Consider the following 12,803-nt stretch of genomic DNA (forward strand, 5'->3'; position numbering starts at 1 on the left):
TTGAAATTTCTCCAAAAGTAACATAGTTGCAAGCTCATCCTTTTAGAGTCTTGTTTGGGCTCATGATAGGAGTAGAAAAACATCAAAAATTTCAATCCTGAACGATTCTACCAAGAGATGTGAGTGTTCATTCAAACAGCTGCTTTTTGCTATTGGGCCCTATTGAATAATGAATGTTTTGAATTTTCTGCAAAAGTAAAGTAGTTGCAAACTCACCCTTATAGAGTGTTGTTTGGGCTCATGAGTGGAGTATAAAAACGTCAAAAATTCCAATCCTGCACGATTCTACCAAGAAATGTGATTGTTCATTCAAAACTCTGCTTTTTGCTATTAGAACCTATTGAATAATGAATGTTTTGAATTTTCTGCAAATGTAAAGTAGTTGCAAACTCATCCTTCTAGAGTCTTGTTTGAGCTTATGAGAGGAGTAGAAAAATGTTAAAAATTTCAATCCTGCATGATTCTACCAAGAAATGCGAGTGTTCAATCAAACCGTTGCTTTTTGCTAGTGGCCCCTATTGAATAATGAATGTTTTGAATTTTCTCCAAAAGTAAACTAGTTGCAAACTAATCCTTTGAGAAACTTGCTTGGGCTGTTGAGAGTAGTAGAAAAACATTAAAAATTTCAATCCTGCACGATTATACCAAGAAATGTGATTGTTCATTCAAAACGCTGCTTTTTGCTATTGTACTCTATTGAATAATGAATGTTTTGAATTTTCTCCAAAAGTAAAGTAGTTGCAAGCTCATCCTTTTAAATTCTTGTTTGGGCTCATGAGAGGAGTAGAAAAACATCAAAAATTTCAATCCTGAACGATACTACCAAGAGATGTGAGTGTTCATTCAAACAGCTGCTTTTTGCTATTGGGCCCTATTGAATAATGAATGTTTTGAATTTTCTGCAAAAGTAAAGTAGTTGCAAACTCATCCTTATAGAGTCTTGTTTGGGCTCATGAGAGGAGTAGAAAAACGTCAAAAATTTCAATTCTGCATGATTCTACCAATAAATGTGAGTGTTCATTCAAACCGCTGCTTTTTGCTCTTGGGCCCTATTGAATAATGAATGTTTTGAATTTTCTGCAAAAGTAAAGTAATTTCAAACTCATCCTTTTACAAACTTGTTAGGGCTGTTGAGAGGAGTAGAAATACATTAAAAATTTCAATCCTGCACTATTCTAACAAGAAATGTGATTGTTCATTCAAAATGCTGCTTTTTGCTATTGGACTCTATTGAATAATGAATGTTTTGAATTTTCTCCAAAAGTAAAGTAGTTGCAAGCTCAACCTTTTAGAGTCTTGTTTGGGCTCATGAGAGGAGTAGAAAAACATCAAAAATTTCAATCCTGAACGATACTACCATGAGATGTGAGTGTTCATTCAAACAGCTGCTTTTTGCTATTGGGCCCTATTGAATAATGAATGTTTTGAATTTTTTGCAAAAGTAAAGTAGTTGCAAACTCATCCTTATAGTGTCTTGTTTGGGCTCATTAGAGGAGTAGAAAAACATCAAAAAGTTCAATCCTGCATGATTCTACCAAGAAATGTGTGTTCATTCAAACTGCTGGTTTTTGCTATTGGGCCTTATTGATTAAGGAATGTTTTGAATTTTCTCCAAAATTAAAGTAGTTGCAAACTCAACCTTTTAGAAACTTGTTTGTGCTGTTGAGAGGAGTAGAAAAACATCAAAAATTTCAATCCTGCACGATTCTACCAAGAAATGTGATTGTTCTTTCAAAACGCTGCTTTTTGCTATTAGACCCTATTGAATAATGAATGTTTTGAATTTTCTCCAAAAGTAAGCAAGTTGCAAACTCATCCTTCTAGGGTCTTGTTTTGGCGCGTGAGAGGAGTAGAATAACGGCAAAAATTTCAATCCTGCATGATTCTACAAAGAAATGTGAACGTTCATTCAAAACGCTGCTTTTTGGTATTGGTCCCTTTTGAATAATGAATGTTTTGAATTTTCTACAAAAGTAAAGTAGTTGCAAACTCATCTTTTCAGAAACTTGTTTGGGCTGTTGAGAGGAGTAGAAAAACATCAAAAATTTCAATCCTGCATGATTCTACCAAGAAATGTGAGTGTTCATTCAAACCGCTGCTTTTTGCTATTGGGCCCTATTGAATAATGAATGTTTTGAATTTTCTCCAAAAGCAAAGTAGTTGCAAACTCATCCTTCTAGTCCTGTCTGGGCTCATGAGAGGAGTAGAAAAACATCAAAAATTTCAATCCTGCACGATTCTACCAAGAAATGTGAGTGTTCATTGAAACCGCTGCTTTTTGCTATTGGGCCCTATTGAATAATGAATGTTTTGAATTTTTTGCAAAAGTAAAGTAGTCGCAAACTCATCCTTATAGAGTCTTGTTTGGGCTCATGAGAGGAGTAGAAAAAGGTCAAAAATTTCAAACCTGCATGATTCTACCAAGAAATGTGAGTGTTCTTTCAAACCGCTGATTATTGCTATTGGTCCCTATTGAATAATGAATGCTTTGAACATTCTCCAAAAGTAAAGTAGTTGCAAACTCATCCTTTTAGAATCTTGTTTGGGCTATTGAGAGGAGTAGAAAAACATCAAAAATTTCAATCCTGTACGATTCTACCAAGAAATGTGATTGTTCATTCAAAACGCTGCTTTTTGCTATTAGACCCTATTGAATAATGAATGTTTTGAATTTTTTCCAAAAGTAAAGTAGTTGCAAACTCATCCTTCCAGAGTCTTGTTTGGGCTCGCGAGAGTAGAAAAACGTTAAAAATTTCAATCCTGCATGATTCTACCAAGAAATGCGAGTGTTCATTCAAACCGTCGCTTTTTGCTAGTGGCCCCTATTGAATAATGAATGTTTTGAACATTCTCCAAAAGTAAAGTTGTTGCAAACTAATCCTTTTAGAAACTTGTTTGGGCTGTTGAGAGGAGTAGAAAAACATCAAAAATTTCAATCCTGCATGATTGTACCAAGAAATGTGAGTGTTCATTCAAACCGCTGCTTTTTGCTATTGGGCCCTATTGAATAATGAATGTTTTGAATTTTCTCCAAAAGTAAGCAAGTTGCAAACTCATCCTTCTAGGGTCTTGTTTTGGCTCGTGAGAGGAGTAGAAAAACAGCAAAAATTTCAATCCTGCATGATTCTACAAAGAAATGTGAACGTTCATTCAAAACGCTGCTTTTTGGTATTGGTCCCTTTTGAATAATGAATGTTTTGAATTTTCTACAAAAGTAAAGTAGTTGCAAACTCATCTTTTCAGAAACTTGTTTGGGCTGTTGAGAGGAGTAGAAAAACATCAAAAATTTCAATCCTGCATGATTCTACCAAGAAATGTGAGTGTTCATTCAAACCGCTGCTTTTTGCTATTGGGCCCTATTGAATAATGAATGTTTTGAATTTTCTCCAAAAGCAAAGTAGTTGCAAACTCATCCTTCTAGTCCTGTCTGGGCTCATGAGAGGAGTAGAAAAACATCAAAAATTTCAATCCTGCACGATTCTACCAAGAAATGTGAGTGTTCATTGAAACCGCTGCTTTTTGCTATTGGGCCCTATTGAATAATGAATGTTTTGAATTTTTTGCAAAAGTAAAGTAGTCGCAAACTCATCCTTATAGAGTCTTGTTTGGGCTCATGAGAGGAGTAGAAAAAGGTCAAAAATTTCAAACCTGCATGATTCTACCAAGAAATGTGAGTGTTCTTTCAAACCGCTGATTATTGCTATTGGTCCCTATTGAATAATAAATGTTTTGAACATTCTCCAAAAGTAAAGTAGTTGCAAACCCATCCTTTTACAATCTTGTTTGGGCTATTGAGAGGAGTAGAAAAACATCAAAAATTTCAATCCTGTACGATTCTACCAAGAAATGTGATTGTTCATTCAAAACGCTGCTTTTTGCTATTAGATCCTATTGAATAATGAATGTTTTGAATTTTCTCCAAAAGTAAAGTAGTTGCAAACTCATCCTTCCAGAGTCTTGTTTGGGCTCACGAGAGTAGAAAAACGTTAAAAATTTCAATCCTGCATGATTCTACCAAGAAATGAGAGTGTTCATTCAAACCGTTGCTTTTTGCTAGTGGCCCCTATTGAATAATGAATGTTTTGAACATTCTCCAAAAGTAAAGTAGTTGCAAACTAATCCTTTTAGAAACTTGTTTGGGCTGTTGAGAGGAGTAGAAAAACATCAAAAATTTCAATCCTGCATGATTTTACCAAGAAATGTGAGTGTTCATTTAACCCGCTGCTTTTTGCTATTGGTCCCTATTGAATAATGAATGTTTTGAATTTTCTCCAAAAGTAAAGTAGATGCAACTCATCCTTTTAGAAACGTGTTTGGGCTGTTGAGAGGAGTAGAAAAACATCAAAAATTTCAATCCTGCACGATTCTACTAAGAAATGTGAGTGTTCATTCAAAATGCTGCTTTTTGCTATTGGGCCCTATTGAATAATGAATGTTTTGAAATTTCTCCAAAAGTAACATAGTTGCAAGCTCATCCTTTTAGAGTCTTGTTTGGGCTCATGATAGGAGTAGAAAAACATCAAAAATTTCAATCCTGAACGATTCTACCAAGAGATGTGAGTGTTCATTCAAACAGCTGCTTTTTGCTATTGGGCCCTATTGAATAATGAATGTTTTGAATTTTCTGCAAAAGTAAAGTAGTTGCAAACTCACCCTTATAGAGTGTTGTTTGGGCTCATGAGTGGAGTATAAAAACGTCAAAAATTCCAATCCTGCACGATTCTACCAAGAAATGTGATTGTTCATTCAAAACTCTGCTTTTTGCTATTAGAACCTATTGAATAATGAATGTTTTGAATTTTCTGCAAATGTAAAGTAGTTGCAAACTCATCCTTCTAGAGTCTTGTTTGAGCTTATGAGAGGAGTAGAAAAATGTTAAAAATTTCAATCCTGCACGATTCTACCAAGAAATGTGATTGTTCATTCAAAACTCTGCTTTTTGCTAGTGGCCCCTATTGAATAATGAATGTTTTGAACATTCTCCAAAAGTAAAGTAGTTGCAAACTAATCCTTTTAGAAACTTGTTTGGGCTGTTGAGAGGAGTAGAAAAACATCAAAAATTTCAATCCTGCATGATTTTACCAAGAAATGTGAGTGTTCATTTAACCCGCTGCTTTTTGCTATTGGTCCCTATTGAATAATGAATGTTTTGAATTTTCTCCAAAAGTAAAGTAGATGCAACTCATCCTTTTAGAAACGTGTTTGGGCTGTTGAGAGGAGTAGAAAAACATCAAAAATTTCAATCCTGCACGATTCTACTAAGAAATGTGAGTGTTCATTCAAAATGCTGCTTTTTGCTATTGGGCCCTATTGAATAATGAATGTTTTGAAATTTCTCCAAAAGTAACATAGTTGCAAGCTCATCCTTTTAGAGTCTTGTTTGGGCTCATGATAGGAGTAGAAAAACATCAAAAATTTCAATCCTGAACGATTCTACCAAGAGATGTGAGTGTTCATTCAAACAGCTGCTTTTTGCTATTGGGCCCTATTGAATAATGAATGTTTTGAATTTTCTGCAAAAGTAAAGTAGTTGCAAACTCACCCTTATAGAGTGTTGTTTGGGCTCATGAGTGGAGTATAAAAACGTCAAAAATTCCAATCCTGCACGATTCTACCAAGAAATGTGATTGTTCATTCAAAACTCTGCTTTTTGCTATTAGAACCTATTGAATAATGAATGTTTTGAATTTTCTGCAAATGTAAAGTAGTTGCAAACTCATCCTTCAAGAGTCTTGTTTGAGCTTATGAGAGGAGTAGAAAAATGTTAAAAATTTCAATCCTGCATGATTCTACCAAGAAATGCGAGTGTTCAATCAAACCGTTGCTTTTTGCTAGTGGCCCCTATTGAATAATGAATGTTTTGAATTTTCTCCAAAAGTAAACTAGTTGCAAACTAATCCTTTGAGAAACTTGCTTGGGCTGTTGAGAGTAGTAGAAAAACATTAAAAATTTCAATCCTGCACGATTATACCAAGAAATGTGATTGTTCATTCAAAACGCTGCTTTTTGCTATTGTACTCTATTGAATAATGAATGTTTTGAATTTTCTCCAAAAGTAAAGTAGTTGCAAGCTCATCCTTTTAAATTCTTGTTTGGGCTCATGAGAGGAGTAGAAAAACATCAAAAATTTCAATCCTGAACGATACTACCAAGAGATGTGAGTGTTCATTCAAACAGCTGCTTTTTGCTATTGGGCCCTATTGAATAATGAATGTTTTGAATTTTCTGCAAAAGTAAAGTAGTTGCAAACTCATCCTTATAGAGTCTTGTTTGGGCTCATGAGAGGAGTAGAAAAACGTCAAAAATTTCAATTCTGCATGATTCTACCAATAAATGTGAGTGTTCATTCAAACCGCTGCTTTTTGCTCTTGGGCCCTATTGAATAATGAATGTTTTGAATTTTCTGCAAAAGTAAAGTAATTTCAAACTCATCCTTTTACAAACTTGTTAGGGCTGTTGAGAGGAGTAGAAATACATTAAAAATTTCAATCCTGCACTATTCTACCAAGAAATGTGATTGTTCATTCAAAATGCTGCTTTTTGCTATTGGACTCTATTGAATAATGAATGTTTTGAATTTTCTCCAAAAGTAAAGTAGTTGCAAGCTCAACCTTTTAGAGTCTTGTTTGGGCTCATGAGAGGAGTAGAAAAACATCAAAAATTTCAATCCTGAACGATACTACCATGAGATGTGAGTGTTCATTCAAACAGCTGCTTTTTGCTATTGGGCCCTATTGAATAATGAATGTTTTGAATTTTTTGCAAAAGTAAAGTAGTTGCAAACTCATCCTTATAGTGTCTTGTTTGGGCTCATTAGAGGAGTAGAAAAACATCAAAAAGTTCAATCCTGCATGATTCTACCAAGAAATGTGTGTTCATTCAAACTGCTGGTTTTTGCTATTGGGCCTTATTGATTAAGGAATGTTTTGAATTTTCTCCAAAATTAAAGTAGTTGCAAACTCAACCTTTTAGAAACTTGTTTGTGCTGTTGAGAGGAGTAGAAAAACATCAAAAATTTCAATCCTGCACGATTCTACCAAGAAATGTGATTGTTCATTCAAACCGTCGCTTTTTGCTAGTGGCCCCTATTGAATAATGAATGTTTTGAACATTCTCCAAAAGTAAAGTAGTTGCAAACTCATCCTTCCAGAGTCTTGTTTGGGCTCGCGAGAGTAGAAAAACGTTAAAAATTTCAATCCTGCATGATTCTACCAAGAAATGCGAGTGTTCATTCAAACCGTCGCTTTTTGCTAGTGGCCCCTATTGAATAATGAATGTTTTGAACATTCTCCAAAAGTAAAGTTGTTGCAAACTAATCCTTTTAGAAACTTGTTTGGGCTGTTGAGAGGAGTAGAAAAACATCAAAAATTTCAATCCTGCATGATTGTACCAAGAAATGTGAGTGTTCATTCAAACCGCTGCTTTTTGCTATTGGGCCCTATTGAATAATGAATGTTTTGAATTTTCTCCAAAAGTAAGCAAGTTGCAAACTCATCCTTCTAGGGTCTTGTTTTGGCTCGTGAGAGGAGTAGAAAAACGGCAAAAATTTCAATCCTGCATGATTCTACAAAGAAATGTGAACGTTCATTCAAAACGCTGCTTTTTGGTATTGGTCCCTTTTGAATAATGAATGTTTTGAATTTTCTACAAAAGTAAAGTAGTTGCAAACTCATCTTTTCAGAAACTTGTTTGGGCTGTTGAGAGGAGTAGAAAAACATCAAAAATTTCAATCCTGCATGATTCTACCAAGAAATGTGAGTGTTCATTCAAACCGCTGCTTTTTGCTATTGGGCCCTATTGAATAATGAATGTTTTGAATTTTCTCCAAAAGCAAAGTAGTTGCAAACTCATCCTTCTAGTCCTGTCTGGGCTCATGAGAGGAGTAGAAAAACATCAAAAATTTCAATCCTGCACGATTCTACCAAGAAATGTGAGTGTTCATTGAAACCGCTGCTTTTTGCTATTGGGCCCTATTGAATAATGAATGTTTTGAATTTTTTGCAAAAGTAAAGTAGTCGCAAACTCATCCTTATAGAGTCTTGTTTGGGCTCATGAGAGGAGTAGAAAAAGGTCAAAAATTTCAAACCTGCATGATTCTACCAAGAAATGTGAGTGTTCTTTCAAACCGCTGATTATTGCTATTGGTCCCTATTGAATAATGAATGTTTTGAACATTCTCCAAAAGTAAAGTAGTTGCAAACCCATCCTTTTACAATCTTGTTTGGGCTATTGAGAGGAGTAGAAAAACATCAAAAATTTAAATCCTGTACGATTCTACCAAGAAATGTGATTGTTCATTCAAAACGCTGCTGTTTGCTATTAGATCCTATTGAATAATGAATGTTTTGAATTTTCTCCAAAAGTAAAGTAGTTGCAAACTCATCCTTCCAGAGTCTTGTTTGGGCTCATGAGAGTAGAAAAACGTTAAAAATTTCAATCCTGCATGATTCTACCAAGAAATGCGAGTGTTCATTCAAACCGTTGCTTTTTCCTAGTGGCCCCTATTGAATAATGAATGTTTTGAACATTCTCCAAAAGTAAAGTAGTTGCAAACTAATCCTTTTAGAAACTTGTTTGGGCTGTTGAGAGGAGTAGAAAAACATCAAAAATTTCAATCCTGCATGATTTTACCAAGAAATGTGAGTGTTCATTTAACCCGCTGCTTTTTGCTATTGGTCCCTATTGAATAATGAATGTTTTGAATTTTCTCCAAAAGTAAAGTAGATGCAACTCATCCTTTTAGAAACGTGTTTGGGCTGTTGAGAGGAGTAGAAAAACATCAAAAATTTCAATCCTGAACGATTCTACCAAGAGATGTGAGTGTTCATTCAAACAGCTGCTTTTTGTTATTGGGCCCTATTGAATAATGAATGTTTTGAATTTTCTGCAAAAGTAAAGTAGTTGCAAACTCACCCTTATAGAGTGTTGTTTGGGCTCATGAGTGGAGTATAAAAACGTCAAAAATTCCAATCCTGCACGATTCTACCAAGAAATGTGATTGTTCATTCAAAACTCTGCTTTTTGCTATTAGAACCTATTGAATAATGAATGTTTTGAATTTTCTGCAAATGTAAAGTAGTTGCAAACTCATCCTTCTAGAGTCTTGTTTGAGCTTATGAGAGGAGTAGAAAAATGTTAAAAATTTCAATCCTGCATGATTCTACCAAGAAATGCGAGTGTTCAATCAAACCGTTGCTTTTTGCTAGTGGCCCCTATTGAATAATGAATGTTTTGAATTTTCTCCAAAAGTAAACTAGTTGCAAACTAATCCTTTGAGAAACTTGCTTGGGCTGTTGAGAGTAGTAGAAAAACATTAAAAATTTCAATCCTGCACGATTATACCAAGAAATGTGATTGTTCATTCAAAACGCTGCTTTTTGCTATTGTACTCTATTGAATAATGAATGTTTTGAATTATCTCCAAAAGTAAAGTAGTTGCAAGCTCATCCTTTGAAATTCTTGTTTGGGCTCATGAGAGGAGTAGAAAAACATCAAAAATTTCAATCCTGAACGATACTACCAAGAGATGTGAGTGTTCATTCAAACAGCTGCTTTTTGCTATTGGGCCCTATTGAATAATGAATGTTTTGAATTTTCTGCAAAAGTAAAGTAGTTGCAAACTCGTCCTTATAGAGTCTTGTTTGGGCTCATGAGAGGAGTAGAAAAACGTCAAAAATTTCAATTCTGCATGATTCTACCAATAAATGTGAGTGTTCATTCAAACCGCTGCTTTTTGCTCTTGGGCCCTATTGAATAATGAATGTTTTGAATTTTCTGCAAAAGTAAAGTAATTTCAAACTCATCCTTTTACAAACTTGTTAGGGCTGTTGAGAGGAGTAGAAATACATTAAAAATTTCAATCCTGCACTATTCTACCAAGAAATGTGATTGTTCATTCAAAATGCTGCTTTTTGCTATTGGACTCTATTGAATAATGAATGTTTTGAATTTTCTCCAAAAGTAAAGTAGTTGCAAGCTCAACCTTTTAGAGTCTTGTTTGGGCTCATGAGAGGAGTAGAAAAACATCAAAAATGTCAATCCTGAACGATACTACCATGAGATGTGAGTGTTCATTCAAACAGCTGCTTTTTGCTATTGGGCCCTATTGAATAATGAATGTTTTGAATTTTTTGCAAAAGTAAAGTAGTTGCAAACTCATCCTTATAGTGTCTTGTTTGGGCTCATTAGAGGAGTAGAAAAACATCAAAAAGTTCAATCCTGCATGATTCTACCAAGAAATGTGTGTTCATTCAAACTGCTGGTTTTTGCTATTGGGCCTTATTGATTAAGGAATGTTTTGAATTTTCTCCAAAATTAAAGTAGTTGCAAACTCAACCTTTTAGAAACTTGTTTGTGCTGCTGAGAGGAGTAGAAAAACATCAAAAATTTCAATCCTGCACGATTCTACCAAGAAATGTGATTGTTCTTTCAAAACGCTGCTTTTTGCTATTAGACCCTATTGAATAATGAATGTTTTGAATTTTCTCCAAAAGTAAGCAACTTGCAAACTCATCCTTCTAGGGTCTTGTTTTGGCGCGTGAGAGGAGTAGAATAACGGCAAAAATTTCAATCCTGCATGATTCTACAAAGAAATGTGAACGTTCATTCAAAACGCTGCTTTTTGGTATTGGTCCCTTTTGAATAATGAATGTTTTGAATTTTCTACAAAAGTAAAGTAGTTGCAAACTCATCTTTTCAGAAACTTGTTTGGGCTGTTGAGAGGAGTAGAAAAACATCAAAAATTTCAATCCTGCATGATTCTACCAAGAAATGTGAGTGTTCATTCAAACCGCTGCTTTTTGCTATTGGGCCCTATTGAATAATGAATGTTTTGAATTTTCTCCAAAAGCAAAGTAGTTGCAAACTCATCCTTCTAGTCCTGTCTGGGCTCATGAGAGGAGTAGAAGAACATCAAAAATTTCAATCCTGCACGATTCTACCAAGAAATGTGAGTGTTCATTGAAACCGCTGCTTTTTGCTATTGGGCCCTATTGAATAATGAATGTTTTGAATTTTTTGCAAAAGTAAAGTAGTCGAAAACTCATCCTTATAGAGTCTTGTTTGGGCTCATGAGAGGAGTAGAAAAAGGTCAAAAATTTCAAACCTGCATGATTCTACCAAGAAATGTGAGTGTTCTTTCAAACCGCTGATTATTGCTATTGGTCCCTATTGAATAATGAATGCTTTGAACATTCTCCAAAAGTAAAGTAGTTGCAAACTCATCCTTTTAGAATCTTGTTTGGGCTATTGAGAGGAGTAGAAAAACATCAAAAATTTCAATCCTGTACGATTCTACCAAGAAATGTGATTGTTCATTCAAAACGCTGCTTTTTGCTATTAGACCCTATTGAATAATGAATGTTTTGAATTTTTTCCAAAAGTAAAGTAGTTGCAAACTCATCCTTCCAGAGTCTTGTTTGGGCTCGCGAGAGTAGAAAAACGTTAAAAATTTCAATCCTGCATGATTCTACCAAGAAATGCGAGTGTTCATTCAAACCGTCGCTTTTTGCTAGTGGCCCCTATTGAATAATGAATGTTTTGAACATTCTCCAAAAGTAAAGTAGTTGCAAACTAATCCTTTTAGAAACTTGTTTGGGCTGTTGAGAGGAGTAGAAAAACATCAAAAATTTCAATCCTGCATGATTGTACCAAGAAATGTGAGTGTTCATTCAAACCGCTGCTTTTTGCTATTGGGCCCTATTGAATAATGAATGTTTTGAATTTTCTCCAAAAGTAAGCAAGTTGCAAACTCATCCTTCTAGGGTCTTGTTTTGGCTCGTGAGAGGAGTAGAAAAACGGCAAAAATTTCAATCCTGCATGATTCTACAAAGAAATGTGAACGTTCATTCAAAACGCTGCTTTTTGGTATTGGTCCCTTTTGAATAATGAATGTTTTGAATTTTCTACAAAAGTAAAGTAGTTGCAAACTCATCTTTTCAGAAACTTGTTTGGGCTGTTGAGAGGAGTAGAAAAACATCAAAAATTTCAATCCTGCATGATTCTACCAAGAAATGTGAGTGTTCATTCAAACCGCTGCTTTTTGCTATTGGGCCCTATTGAATAATGAATGTTTTGAATTTTTTGCAAAAGTAAAGTAGTCGCAAACTCATCCTTATAGAGTCTTGTTTGGGCTCATGAGAGGAGTAGAAAAAGGTCAAAAATTTCAAACCTGCATTTCTACCAAGAAATGTGAGTGTTCTTTCAAACCGCTGATTATTGCTATTGGTCCCTATTGAATAATGAATGTTTTGAACATTCTCCAAAAGTAAAGTAGTTGCAAACCCATCCTTTTACAATCTTGTTTGGGCTATTGAGAGGAGTAGAAAAACATCAAAAATTTCAATCCTGTACGATTCTACCAAGAAATGTGATTGTTCATTCAAAACGCTGCTTTTTGTTATTAGATCCTATTGAATAATGAATGTTTTGAATTTTCTCCAAAAGTAAAGTAGTTGCAAACTCAAACTTCCAGAGTCTTGTTTGGGCTCACGAGAGTAGAAAAACATTAAAAATTTCAATCCTGCATGATTCTACCAAGAAATGCGAGTGTTCATTCAAACCGTTGCTTTTTGCTAGTGGCCTCTATTGAATAATGAATGTTTTGAACATTCTCCAAAAGTAAAGTAGTTGCAAACTAATCCTTTTAGAAACTTGTTTGGGCTGTTGAGAGGAGTAGAAAAACATCAAAAATTTCAATCCTGCATGATTTTACCAAGAAATGTGAGTGTTCATTTAACCCGCTGCTTTTTGCTATTGGTCCCTATTGAATAATGAATGTTTTGAATTTTCTCCAAAAGTAAAGT

Source organism: Dendrobates tinctorius, unplaced genomic scaffold (genome assembly GCF_039654945.1).
Source record: "Dendrobates tinctorius isolate UK_male_01 unplaced genomic scaffold, ASM3965494v1 ptg000188l, whole genome shotgun sequence".
NCBI classification, from domain to species: domain Eukaryota; kingdom Metazoa; phylum Chordata; class Amphibia; order Anura; family Dendrobatidae; genus Dendrobates; species Dendrobates tinctorius.